The 12,946-nt window shown below is 43.8% G+C and overlaps 1 protein-coding gene across 1 annotated transcript in view; it reads right to left on the bottom strand.

The window, feature by feature from the left end:
- MED12 (mediator complex subunit 12) overlaps nucleotides 1-12,946 on the bottom strand; it is a 4,088,267-nt gene that overhangs the window by 988,784 nt on the left and 3,086,537 nt on the right. The window lies entirely within an intron of this gene.

The raw sequence follows: 12,946 nt of genomic DNA, 5'->3' as shown, positions 1-12,946 counted from the left end.
TGCTTGGTGGGACAATGCCTGCTGGACCTGTAAGAAATCCTTAACTGTCTGCATAGATTTTGCTTTTTCTTCCATCTTTTTTAAGACCTCTTCTGCCTTAGTACCAAATAAATTGTTTTTGTGCAAGGGGGCATTCAACAATTTAGATCTGGCATGGTCTGGTAGGGGCTGTTCCTTAAGCCATGCATGCCTTCTAATGACAGATCCAGTGACTGCTGCCCTGGCAGGAAGCTTCTAGGGTGTCAAAACCACAGTGCAAGGTGTGTTTAGTTACTTGACTTGCAGAATGCATTAACTCTTGTAACACTTTAGATTCTGTACAAGCAGGAAAGGAAGATATTTTTTGTTTGAGGACGTCCAGGGTATGTTGCTAAAATTTTAGTATATGGAACTGACAATTTAGTACCCTGACAGCAAGAGTAGCTGAGGTGCATACTTTTTTACCCCATCTGTCTAGTGCTCTGGAATCCCTATCTGAGGGGGTGGGATTCTTAGTAGAGGTTGCTTTAATCCCTTTAGGCCCTTCATAAATTACCTCAGGGTCAGCAGTAGGATTTTTAAAAAGAAATTTGAGTCAGGGACTCTATAGTACCGGTCTAGTTTTCTGGGTGCAGGAGGGAGTCTGTCAGGAGTATAGCTGGATTCCAGGAAAACATCCTCCACAACATCCAGGACTGGGGGGATGGCCAAGGGTCTGTGCTGTGGAAGATCTAAGAAATCCCAGTGTCTCTCTTCAGATTCAGGATAGTCTTGCCTCTCCCACTGGAAATGCTCTCTTAAGGTATGAAGGGTTTCCTCGAAGGAAAAATCCTCTGGGGGAGAGGCTGAAGGGATGGAATCCTCTGCATAAGAATCCTCATAAGTAGAGAGGGGTTGCATATCTTCATATTCAGATGCATCAGAGTCATCTGACTCTTGTTCAGACAAAACTCAGGGGACAGATCTCTTTTCCTTTTGGAGGGGGTAGCTTGGCTTCCCCTGATCAGCATGATAAGGTCTTCCGCCATTTTAAGCATTTGAGACCGAGGCAAGGAAGCAGGTGCCTGAGATTAGGTCGTTGGTTTCTTGGGTGTGGTTCATTCCCTGGGCCTAAGAAAAGTACAGTTTTGTACCTACCATAAATGTAGATGTTCGAGTGTTCACCCTGCTGCAGTCATCACACTTGGGTTATCCTGCCGTCAGGCAGTCCCACAGTCGGCCCGAATTCCGAAGTCTTGGTCCGGCGTCAGTTGCTGTCGTTTCTTCCCTGATGTCAGTGCGTCAGGGGTATATAAGAGGCATCCGATGCCATTTTATTCAGTTTTTCTTGCCCCAGATGTCAGGTGCCCCCAAAAAGTAGGCAAAAGATATATATATATATATATATATATATATATATATATACACACACATATATATACACACACACACATATGGCTATATAAAAATAAAACAAAACCCTTAGGTACAAGAAAATACACCATAGAGGTAGTATAGGATAAAGTGGTAGAGATAAGTTCAGCTAGTTCAGAGGGGATGGAGGGAGGGTAACCTGGACTGCAGCCGGGTGAACACTAACATCTACATTGATGGTAGGTACAAATCTGTACTATGTTCATCGTGTTACCCTGCTGCAGTCATCACACTTGGGTTGAATCCCAAAGCTAAGGAGAGGAGGTGGAGTCAAACAGGGTTAGAAGAGGCTAGTAGGCCCTGCAAAACTGCAGTGGCAAAACCAGCTCTAGTCTTAGAGTAAAGAGGTAAGTGATGGTGGTTGGTGAAGGTGTGCACTGAACTCCAAGTAGCAGCTTCCAGAATATCCTTGGTTGGCACTCCCCTAAGAAAGGCTGCTGATGTAGCTGTAGCCCTGGTGGAGTGGGACTTAATGTTAGCAGGTACTGGTTTCCCATGGTGTGTGTAGCAGAAACGTATGCACTGTCCATTCCATTTAGAAATGGTCTGTTTTGAGATGGCTTTTCCTTGTGATCCTGTAGCATAGGCTACAAAAAGCTGGTCAGTTTTTCTGAAAGCCTTAGTTTTATCCGAGTAGTAACGTAATTGCTTGTGAATGTCCAAAGAGTGCAGGAGTATTTCTCCTTTATTCTGGGGATTTGGGAAGAAGGTGGGAAAGTGAATGGTTTGGTTTAGGGCCACACTGGACACCACCTTTGGCATAAAGGAAGGATCAAGTCCATAGAGAAACTCTGTCTGGATGAAAAATGAGGAAAGGTTCCACTGCCATTAGTGCCTGTAGCTCTGAGACTCTTCTAGCTGAGGTTATTGCTAGTAGTAGGCCAGTTTTCCATGAAATAAATTTTAAATCAGTTGAAAAAGCTTGTTCAAAGGGCAGCAGTGTAAGCTTTTCCAGGACAAAGTAGGTGTTGGAGCTCTCCTTGGCGGTCTTAAGTTCTTAGCCCCTCTGAGGTACTGTCTTAGGAGTGGATGTGAAAATAAAGGAGGATCCATGCTGTAATGAGCTGAAATTGCTGAGGCATGGATCTTAATAGATGAAAAAGAAAGTCCTTTGTGTAACATCTCAGTGGGCCTCCTGGCCTCCAGAATGACATCCATAACAGCTTTGGATAAAGGTGTTGGCTGGTTGTTTAGGTAATTTGCCATGCAGCCAGGTTTAGTGTCTTGAGCTGGCTATGTAGAATCAGATTGTCTCGCTGGGTGACCAGGTGTGGAATTTGTGGCAAAATCCATGGTGGGCCCTTGGCCACGGTCCTTAAAATTGGATACCAATGTTGGCGTGGCCAATCTGGTGCAACGAGAATCATTTGTGGCGTCTGTAATCTGACTTTCAGCAGTACCTTTGCTAGAAGAGGCAGTGGAGGGAAGGCATACACTGTCAATGTTTTCCAACTGAATGAGAGAGCGTCCACTTTCCAAGCTAGAGGATGGAAGGTCCTTGTGCAAAATTTTTGAAGTTGGTGGTTGTGGGGGCTTGCAAACATATCTGTGTCTGGGCGTCCCCACTTTTGAGCTATCATTGCAAATACTTGTGGATCTAGTTTCCATTCGTGTGGATCCATGATGTTTCTGCTTAGGTCGTCTGCCAATGTGTTTTTCTTTCCTGGCAGGAACTGTGCTTGTAACTGAACCTGGTAAGACAGTGCAGTGTTCCACAAGGTCATTGCTTGCCTGCATAGAGAGTAGGAATGTGTGCCCCCTTGCTTGTTTATGTACCACATAACTGTGGTGTTGTCTGTCCTTATTAGTAGTTGTCCTGGGTGTAGAAGGTCCTTGAAAGCTGTTAGGGCATTCTGCACTGCTAGCATTTCTTTTTGATTGATATGCAGGTGTCTCTGATCTGTAGTCCATTTGCCCTGAATGCACTGTCCTGCCATGTGTGCTCCCCAGGCATAGTCCGATGCATCTGTTGTCATAGTTTGCCTGGTTGTGGGTAAGGTGAAAGGCTGACCCTTGTTGAGGTGACATGCCTGTGCCCACCATAGAAACTCCTGTTGAAGGCAGGGAATGAGTGGAATCATTGTTTCCAAGCTGTGGCTGTGCTGAGTCCATACACTTTTCAGGTACCACTGTAATTTCCTCATATGCAGTTTTGCAAATGGTATTAGTAGAATGCAAGATGCCATGAATCCCAAGGCCTGCAGAATTTTTCTTGCAGGGAGTTGGGTCTTTGTTGCCATTATTTTGAAATATTGAAACAGTTGTCGTTGTTTGTCTGGCGTGAGATAAGCCATCTGGGCCGTTGTATTCAAGCTGGCACCCAGGAATGTTATGTTTTGTGAGGGCACTAGTTTTGATTTCTTTTCATTTACTGTGTACCCTAGGCAACTTATTAGGTGTTCAACAAATGCCAGATGCTGCAGAAGAATGTCCTTGCTTTCTGCTTGAATAAGACAGTTGTCCAGGTATGGGTATATTTGAATTCCTCTGTCTGCAGTATGCAATTACTGGTGCCAGGCATTTTGTGAAGACCCTGAGCGCAGTAGATAAACCAAAGGGCAGTGCAGAGAATTGATAATGCGTTGAACCTGCAATGAAGCGGAGGTATCTTCTGCAATTTTGTCTGATAGGGACATGCAGGTATGCCTCCTTGAGGTCCAAAGTGACTAGCCAAGCCTTCTTGCCCAGCATGGAAAGAAGCTGCTGTAGTGTTAGCATCTTGAATTTTGGTACTTGCAGATAGTTGTTCAGAACTGAAAGATCCAGAATGGGTCTCCATGCTTTGTCCTTTCTTGGAACTAGGAAGAGTCTTGAGTAAAATCCTTGTCCCTGCTCCTGTGTAGGTACCTGTTGAATGGCTCTCATGTTCATGAGAGCTGTAATTTGTTTTTGTGCCTCTGCCCATTGATTTGGTGGCAGGTTTGGCATTCCTTTGATCCTTGGTTAGGTATGAAAGTAGAATCTGTATCCTTGAGAGACAATGTTTAGAACCCGTTTGTCTTTTGTGATGATGTGCCAGTTGTCTGCAAAAAATGTTAGTTTTCCTCCCAAGGGTGTTGCCTGGAGAGATTTGTTTGGTGGTTTGAGGACAGAGTCATTGCATCTGCCTTCTGTTAGCTTGGGGCCTGTCTTCTTCTTCTTTCTGGGTAGCATAACCCCATTGGCGAGGTTTATAAGGGCCCTGTGACTGACCTCTGCCCCTTGGGCGTCTGTATTTGCCCCTCTGTGATCTGTCTGAAGCTGGAAAGGACCAATTTTTTGTTGGCCAATTTCTGCTGAAGCGAGGGGGTTGTACCTGCAAGAAGTCCTTGACCGTTTGCATAGATTTAGCCTTATCCTCCATTTTCTTTAAAACCTCTTCTGCTTTGACAAATAATACATCCTGTTGTAAAGGTGCATCTAATAATTTTGCATTAACATGGTCAGGGAGGGTTTGCTCTTTTAACCAAGCATGTCTACGAATGACTGAGCCAGTAACAGCTGCTCTACAGGAAGCTTCCAGTGAATCAAATCCGCATTCTAAAGTATGCTTGCCCACCTGTTCAACTGCATGAAACATATCCTGCATTTCCTTGAACTCAGGCTGTTCTGAGTGTGTGCTCATTTTTTGTTTTAACTGAGACATCAGGAATTGTTGATATTTCAACATGTGAAACTGGCAATTTAATGCTCTCATAGCCAGAGTTGCAGAGGTGTATATTTTCCTTCCCCATCTATCTAGGGCTCTGGAATCTCTTTCAGAGGGCACAGGATTTTTAGCCATAGAAGCCTTTGCTCCCTTAGGACCCTGGGATATGGTTTCTGGGTCAGCTACAGGGCTTTTATAAAGGAATTTGTGAGAGTCAGGTACTCTGTAGTATCTGTCTGGTTTTGGCTGGAGCAGGAGGTAGAGAGTCTGGATGTAGACTCCAAGTAGACATCATCCACAATATCTAAAACAGGAGGAACAGCAAGAGGTCTGCGCTGGGGTAATAGAAGGAACTCTCGGAGCCTTTTCTTAGAATCTGAGTAATCCTGGGATTCCCAGTGGAAATGTTCCCTCATGGTATGTAATGTTTCCCCAAATGAATAGTCTTCAGGGGGAGATGCTGAGGGAATAGAGTCTTCAGCATCAGAATCCTCATAAGGTGGAAAAGTGTAATCCTGTTCCTCAGAAGAATCCGAGGAGAGAGAAACCTGGTCAGAGGATGCATAATCCTCCTCTTGTCTTGGTCTTTTATCAGGAGGGGGATGGGCACCCCTGATAATGGTAATTAAATCTTCAGCCATCTTAAGCATCTGTTTCTTAGGCATGGGGCCTTGACCTGTAGACTGATGAACAGTTTTCTTAGATTTTAAATGAGTTTTAAGTTTAGCATAAGATGTAATGGTGAGTGTAGTCGGTCTGAAGACACCTTCTGCAACCGAAGGCGTTTCCTCTGCACCGGTGTCTAAATCTGCTCTGGTGTCGATAGATGGCTGCGTCGGCCTTGTAGACTCCGTGTGGGAGTCGGCAGCTGTCTGGAGTTTCAGCTCTGCGGTCATCAGGGGCTGCGTAGGTGCCTCACTGAAAACCGGAGAACCGGCAACAGGCTCAGCTGAGGCCTCAGGGTCTGGCTTATTCCTAGGCTGCCTGTCCTTATCCTTGCATTTTTTATGAATTGCAGTCGTTGGCTGCTCTGACGGCATGATATAATTGAATTTCCTACCAAAGTAATGCCGTGCTAAGTCAAAATGGCATTTGATAGTGCGTTTATTAAACCTAGCGCAAAACCGACAACCTGTGACGTCGTGGTCTGGACCTAGGCAAGGAATGCAATAGGAATGGAAGTCCTTATGAGGTATTTGCTTCCCACAAGAAATGCAATTGTTAACTTTTTCTGACATCGGACTGAGGCAAGAAAATATTCCCCAACGGGGTACTTAGCTTTATTGAAGACTTTGGACTGAAATTCAAATCGAAAATCTCAGGTGTCGGCCGACCGGCACTTGCGAACTGCTTCTGCTTCGGGCACCGCGCAAGAAAGACTGAAGAAAATGGCGTTGGATGCCTCTTGTATACCCCTGACGCACTGACGTCAGGGAAGAAGCGACAGCAAACGACGCCGGACCAAGACACTGGAATTCGGGCCGACTGCGGGACCGCCTGACGGCAGGATAACCCAAGTGTGATGACTGCAGCAGGGTAACACGAACATCTTGGTCGTTTTCGAAAGAACGGTAGTCGCAAAAGAAGATGCCAGTTTGTGTCGAGAATCGGTAGTGCGAAGGACTTCCTCGGAAGCTGGTTTCTGCTCAGCAGCTCTGGACCCATCCAAGGTAGAGATGACTGCAGGATCCTTAGTCAAAGAGTTTTGCGGCATACCGGACTTCAAAAGGGTCTCGGTAGCAGCCTGCGAATCCACAGAAGCAGGCATCAGGGGCTGTGAAAGCACCTCATTGAGGACCAGAGAACTGATGACTAGCTTAACGGAAGCATCATCGGTAGGTTTGGACCTGTGCAGTCTTGTCTCTATCTTTATCTTTACGTTTTTCCGGAAGATCTGATGTCGGATGGCTTACAGAAGCTATATTGTAATTCGAAGACTGCAAGCGAAAATATCTAGCTACAATAACGGCCCGACAACAGAGGATAGGTCTGGCTTTGAACAAAGCAAAGAAGCGACAACAGGGGACGTCGTGGTCTGGACCTAAACAAGTGACGCAGTAAGAATGAAAGTCTCGGTGTGGTATTTGCTTTCCACAGGCAAGACAATTAACTTTTTTCTGACATCGGTTAGTACAAGAAAAAAGGATCCCCAACAGGGTACTTAGCTTTAGAAGACTTCAACTTCAATTCGGTAGACGAAACTCAGGTAGCGGCCGACCGGCACTCGTGCAAACTGCTTCTGCTTCGGGCTACACAGCAAGAAAGACTGATGTAATGGCATTGGCTGCCTTACTTTATACTACTGACGACCTGATTTCAGTCCTGAGGCAACAGAAACCGACGCAGAAATACTAAGCCTCTGGTATTCGGTGAAACACGAACATCATCCACTGAATTTTCCTCATGTGAATTCAGGCCAAGAAAGTCACTGTAACCACAGAGACCATGAAGCCCAGAATCCTGAAACAGTCCCTGACAGATGCCAGGCACTGGATGGAAAACATCAGGAACAGCTCTTTGTACAATTCCAGTTTATCCAGAGGAAAAAAAGCCCTTCCTAGGAATGTATTCACAAGATATTATAGGTTCACAGGTGTGTACTAGGCTAATTGGCCTTGGAGCCTTTACAAGCCTAGCCCACAGGATTACCCTGGCATTCTGCCACCTGACCTTAGTTCCTAGTGCTGTCGAGTAGAGCCACTGGAGTGATTCCCATCCACTCATCAAGATTTCTCTTGAAGAGGGCCAGTGAGGTGCTCTGCTTGACATGTATGGGAAGTCTATTCCATAGCATGGGCAGTCTCTGGGTTAATAACCTGTTCCTTCAGCATGTTCTATTGACTGTGGTAATGAGGTTGAGGTCTCTGGAGCATGTGGTGGGGAGTGACTGGGATTTCTTTAGATGTAGCATTTCTAACAGAGCTGGGTCAGACATGGCTTTGTAAGTCAAGCACAGATTGCCTCTAAGTAGGCGATATGAGAGAGAGAATAATTGGAGTTTTCTGTGTGTCCATATAGGACATATGTTTAAGGCCTAGGATCCTCTTTGTGAGGTGCTTTTGCAGCCTCTCCAGTTGTTGCAGGTGTCTAGTGAGGTACATGGTAAATGGGGCATTGTACTCAATGATTGGCCTAATGAGGGAAGAGTAAAGGGAGACAATGACCTCTTTTTTCCTGGATGCAAAATCTTAGTAAAATGTGCCACATAGGATTTCTGACCACAGTGGCAACATGGTGGTCAAAAGAAAGGTTGCTGTCAACCTGTGTTCCCAGATGTCTTAACGCCTTCCGTGTTCAGTGGACTACCATCAATGTGGTAATTTAAGGGAACTGGGTTTTTCCCAAGGGGGATGACGACATTTTTGGCAATGAGCTTAAGGCCATGGTTCTGACACCAGTCGTTGGTGTCACTGAGGCCTTTCTGCAGGATGTCAACATCACTTGAGGAGTTAATAGCTCCCAACTTGTAATAGTCTGCAAACTTTGTCAGCCAGAGTCCGTTCGTGTTGGCCTGGACTTGAGAGAAGCAGAGAAGTAGATACCAAACAGGAGAGGACCCAGGACCGAACCCTATGGGACTCCACTCGTGACTGGTCGGCAGTCTGACTTGGAGTCAGCTACTTTCACATGGTGGGCTCTATCTGTGAGCCAATTTGCAACCTACCTAGTGATACTGGGACTGATGCCTAGCTTAGTGAGTTTTTCTACGACTCCTGAGTGGGGAATAGTATCAAAGGCCTTGGCCAGATCAAGGCAGGCTGTATGAACCCCCTTGCCTTCATCCACAGCTCTGGTGACTGACTCAAAGAAGTCGGCCAAGTTGAGCAGGCATGATCTACCCTTCACAAAACTAAACTGTGTAGGATCCAGAGTGTGGAGATTCCCTATACCCTTGTTTATTAGGTCCATGATGACGCAATCCATAGCTTTGCATATCAGACTCGTCAGGCTAATTGGGCGATAATTCCCAGGGTCTGTAGTCACTCCTCCTTTGCGGAGAGGGATGACTGTAGCTGTGTGCCATTCGGTAGGGACAAAGCCTGAGATGAGGCTGTGATTGAACAGGGCACACAGGTGAGGTGCCAGTTCACTCTGTAGTTCACGAAGAACACAGCCAGGAATATTGTCAGGTCCCATAGAAGCTGTATTCTTGGCCTTGGACAGTGCTGTTTTAACCTGTGCAGCAACAACACTGGGTGCCTGGCAATCTACTGGTATTATGATTGGTCCTTGGGGAGAGTAAAGTTAGCAGTGAATCTGTCGGCCAGTATATTGGCAATATCTGTTGGCTCGGTATAGAAGGTATCATTGTGCAGTAGCTCAGAGCAAATCTGCGTATTGCCGTGGAGATTCTTTACATAAGTATAGAAAGCCTTGTGGTTGTCTACTATCTACTGCAATTCTGTTTTCATAGCTATCTTTAGAGATTTGATGAGGGATCTCAACTTTCTGTTGAGGCTGATAAGGGAGTTTTTTCATTCTTGGGACTTCGCCTTATTCCGCATCAGTTTCCTCCTTCTGTTGTAGAGTTTGTTTATGACAGGGGACCACCAGATTGGCTTCCTTTTTTTTTTTTTTTTTTTTGAGGAGAGCATCTTGGCTCTACTGGGTATGGCAAGATCCATGCATTTGTGTATGTGTTCGTACAGTGCATCGGTGTATGATTCGGCAGTCATGCAACTATTCTCCATTTGCATGGGTGCCGTGAAATTAGCCACCTTTGTTTTTAGGAGCCCAAAATTAGCTTTGGAAAAGTTTTTCATGGTGGTAACCTTTTTTGGGGGGGGGGGGGATCTGGATTTCCAAGGTGATTATTTTGTGGTTGGATCTAACCAGGAAGGAGTTGACTATTGGTGTAGAGCAATGGTTGCCCATGTTAGTAATGACCAGGTGAAGGATGATGCATTACCAACTGAGCTACTGTGGGAAGGAATGATAGATGATTCCAGTAAATTCACCTGGAGCCCCAGACTAACGAAAAATTCCTTAATTCAAGTCAGAGAATTTAGACATTTGGCAAATCAATCTGTAACCATAAGCCAACTGTCCTAATATGAAAATATGTAAAGTCTGCTGTAAACAATTTTTGAAGCCAGTCACTTTGTAAATACACATGTAAGTATCCTTGGTACAGTAGATAGATCGAAGGGTGACACAAGGAACTGATAATGTATGTCAGATACAGAAAATCTTAAACACCTGAATTCTCTGCAGACTGATATGTGATAAGCATCTGTTAAATGCAACATTTAAAAAAAAAGAAAGAGACAAAGAATAGTGCTTTGGAAGGACAACATTTTGAACTTTGGGACTATGACAAGTAGCTTGAGAATAGTGGTCTAGTACAGGTCTCTAGGTTCCTTTTCTCTTTGTCATCAGAAACCCACCTCTACAGAAATCCTTTCCCATTCTATGTTTTTATGACTCCCAGCAACATGTGTTCCAAAACTGAAAGAAACAGGGAAGTCTGGTTTGCAGGATCGGAGGATTCCACTGAAATTACCATTGCCCTCTGTATACTTGTTGAATGATTCTCTGAAACAACCTTTGTCTGACATAATCTGATGCCAGCAAGAAAGATGTACACCTAAACTGCTAAGATACATTTAAAGGATTGCCACCGGGGGGGGTGCACGGACTTGCAGGGACAGGCAGTCATTCTATTCCTCAGTTGTAGAAGGCTTCCCCTTTTCTTGTTTTAAAATTCTGTTTATTTGAACCTTGCTGAGACTTCTTTATTTCCTATAAAAAGGACACGAAGTGGAAAGTTAGTTCTAGCTAAAGTTAGATGATGAGGGTTGAAAGTTATTGGTAACCTCCGGAATCAACTTCCTCTTTCATTAAATCTTTTAAGGGCTTAAGCAGCAGAAAGGCTAAACAAAACATCTTAGTCAAGGTTAAAATCTCAGCTTTAACATCTTCTGGTGCACAGCTCTCAACCAATCAGGGACAAATCCAAAAATAATCGGGGACAGTTAAGACATTTACAGAATAAGGGAATATGAATCAATATACATTTTCTAAAGTAAAAGAACTGTATAACTTTTAGTGTCATTATTAAGTGTCATTTGCCACCTTTTCTCCAAAAGTTGCCAGTTTTATAGGTTAATAAATAATTTATTAGGTAATCATTCTGCAGACTATTACAATTCTAAATAATAATCAGAGGTCAAAATCAACCCCTGCACCATGTACCTATTAGGTAAACACCTTAACAGCTGTCTACCTCTCTTCATAAACCTATGACAGTCATTTATTTCTACACCAGAGTCCAGTGCCTAGCTACTTTGCCCTAAGCTATATGGCTTCCATAAACATTTACATTTGTGCTCTTTCTTAGCTTCCTCATTCCTCTGCTTTATACAAATTTTCCTAAAATTTCCAAAATATGTCCAATACCTTTAAAATCTCTGGTTATTTTTCTTGTCATAAGCTCCCCAAGTCTGTTGACAACACTTTCTACTTTCTGTTGCCCAAGTCGCCTTGCTAAAAGTTTCTGTGTTCTGAAGTTATCAAAAAATAGTTACTTAACAGCAATCTTGCTAAACTATGTAATACATATTATCAAAATACTCAGCTTTCTTTTTAGTACTTTAACTTTGTTTTGGAGCATTTTATTTTATTGCTTTTTTGTTGCTTATTGTTTCAGTATTTTGCTTACAAGAAGAATGAAAAATAGCTAACTTTTTGAAGAGTGGCACATATGCCCGTCTCAGTTCTATGTCATAACACTGAAAATGCATAACAGTGAGACTCAAAGTCAAGCCCATATCACTGAAAACCTACCACCAAAAACATTCTCCACAAGAAACAACCTAAAAATATGTTTTTGCAGGGAAGCAAGTCCCCCTGCACCTCCAATGATAGAGGCTTCGCCACCCCACCCCCTTACTTATATATACTAACTTCATGATTGCACAACTGTGGAGAAAAGGAAAAACATATCCCACACAGTGAATCACTGCTTAAGAGCAAATATGGACATCTACAGATCTGGAGGTATAATATGATGCTGACCTCTGCAATTCAAGCATACTGTGCTAGACTCACACCCCTAACAACCTCTATGATAAGGAATGACACTTATCACAAGACATTCTACACAATTCTATACAGTCCTACACTTTTTAGTGTGTTATGAGTTTTCATTGAAATGGGTTCAACCTTATGTATTTTTAGTATTATGATAGGGAACCACCTGTCTCTTACACCAACACGCCTCCATATCGCTCTGCAAACTTGAAGACTCAACAAATCCTCCAGTGTCATCAGAAGCAGCCCAAACAGCAAGGACGGCTCCTTTATTTCAAATTTTACCACAGACTTTAACTCCCGACTCAGACTTGGTAGTGTGGCTCCTGAACACAGCTACATTAAAGGGATCAGCTAACAACAAACTGATCTTTGCAGTCCATGTCTTAGGAACTACGTTGAAGTCGTTGGTTTAAGGGAAAAATTAAAAACAGACTGTAACGTTAAAAGCAATACAGGCAAGATAGTGAGAAAACACAAAGTAAAGGAATATGCGCCACTTCTCATGCTACACTTAAATAAGCAAGACTGTTTTGTCAAATGATTGGGGGGGGGATATGAAGACTAAAGACAGAAAAATTATGGAATGCAAACGTTTATGCAACTCTGGGTATTAAGGAGGCTCTGGGTATGAACAAAGAAACCTTACAAATGAATGTAGCACTGAAAAAAGTTCTACAGAATGTTCAAACTTGACTATCAATAAAAAGAAGTTATGTCCTTACCATAACGTTCCATGTGGAGTGTTCATCTCGCCTTGGTTATTACACATGGGTTCGGAGCCGATCCTCGGCTCCGTGCCGGCCGACTGCAAGCTCTGCATCGAGAAGAAGCTCGAGGACATCTAATACCCACAATCCCCCTCTGCCTTTACCTCAGATCTAGTTTGCAAGC

The sequence above is a fragment of the Protopterus annectens genome, chromosome 13.part0, assembly GCF_019279795.1.
Source record: "Protopterus annectens isolate FY-2018-M chromosome 13.part0, PAN1.0, whole genome shotgun sequence".
Lineage (NCBI taxonomy): Eukaryota > Metazoa > Chordata > Ceratodontiformes > Protopteridae > Protopterus > Protopterus annectens.
Note: the sequence above shows the minus strand (reverse complement) of the source record. Positions and strands in the feature narration are given on the sequence as shown.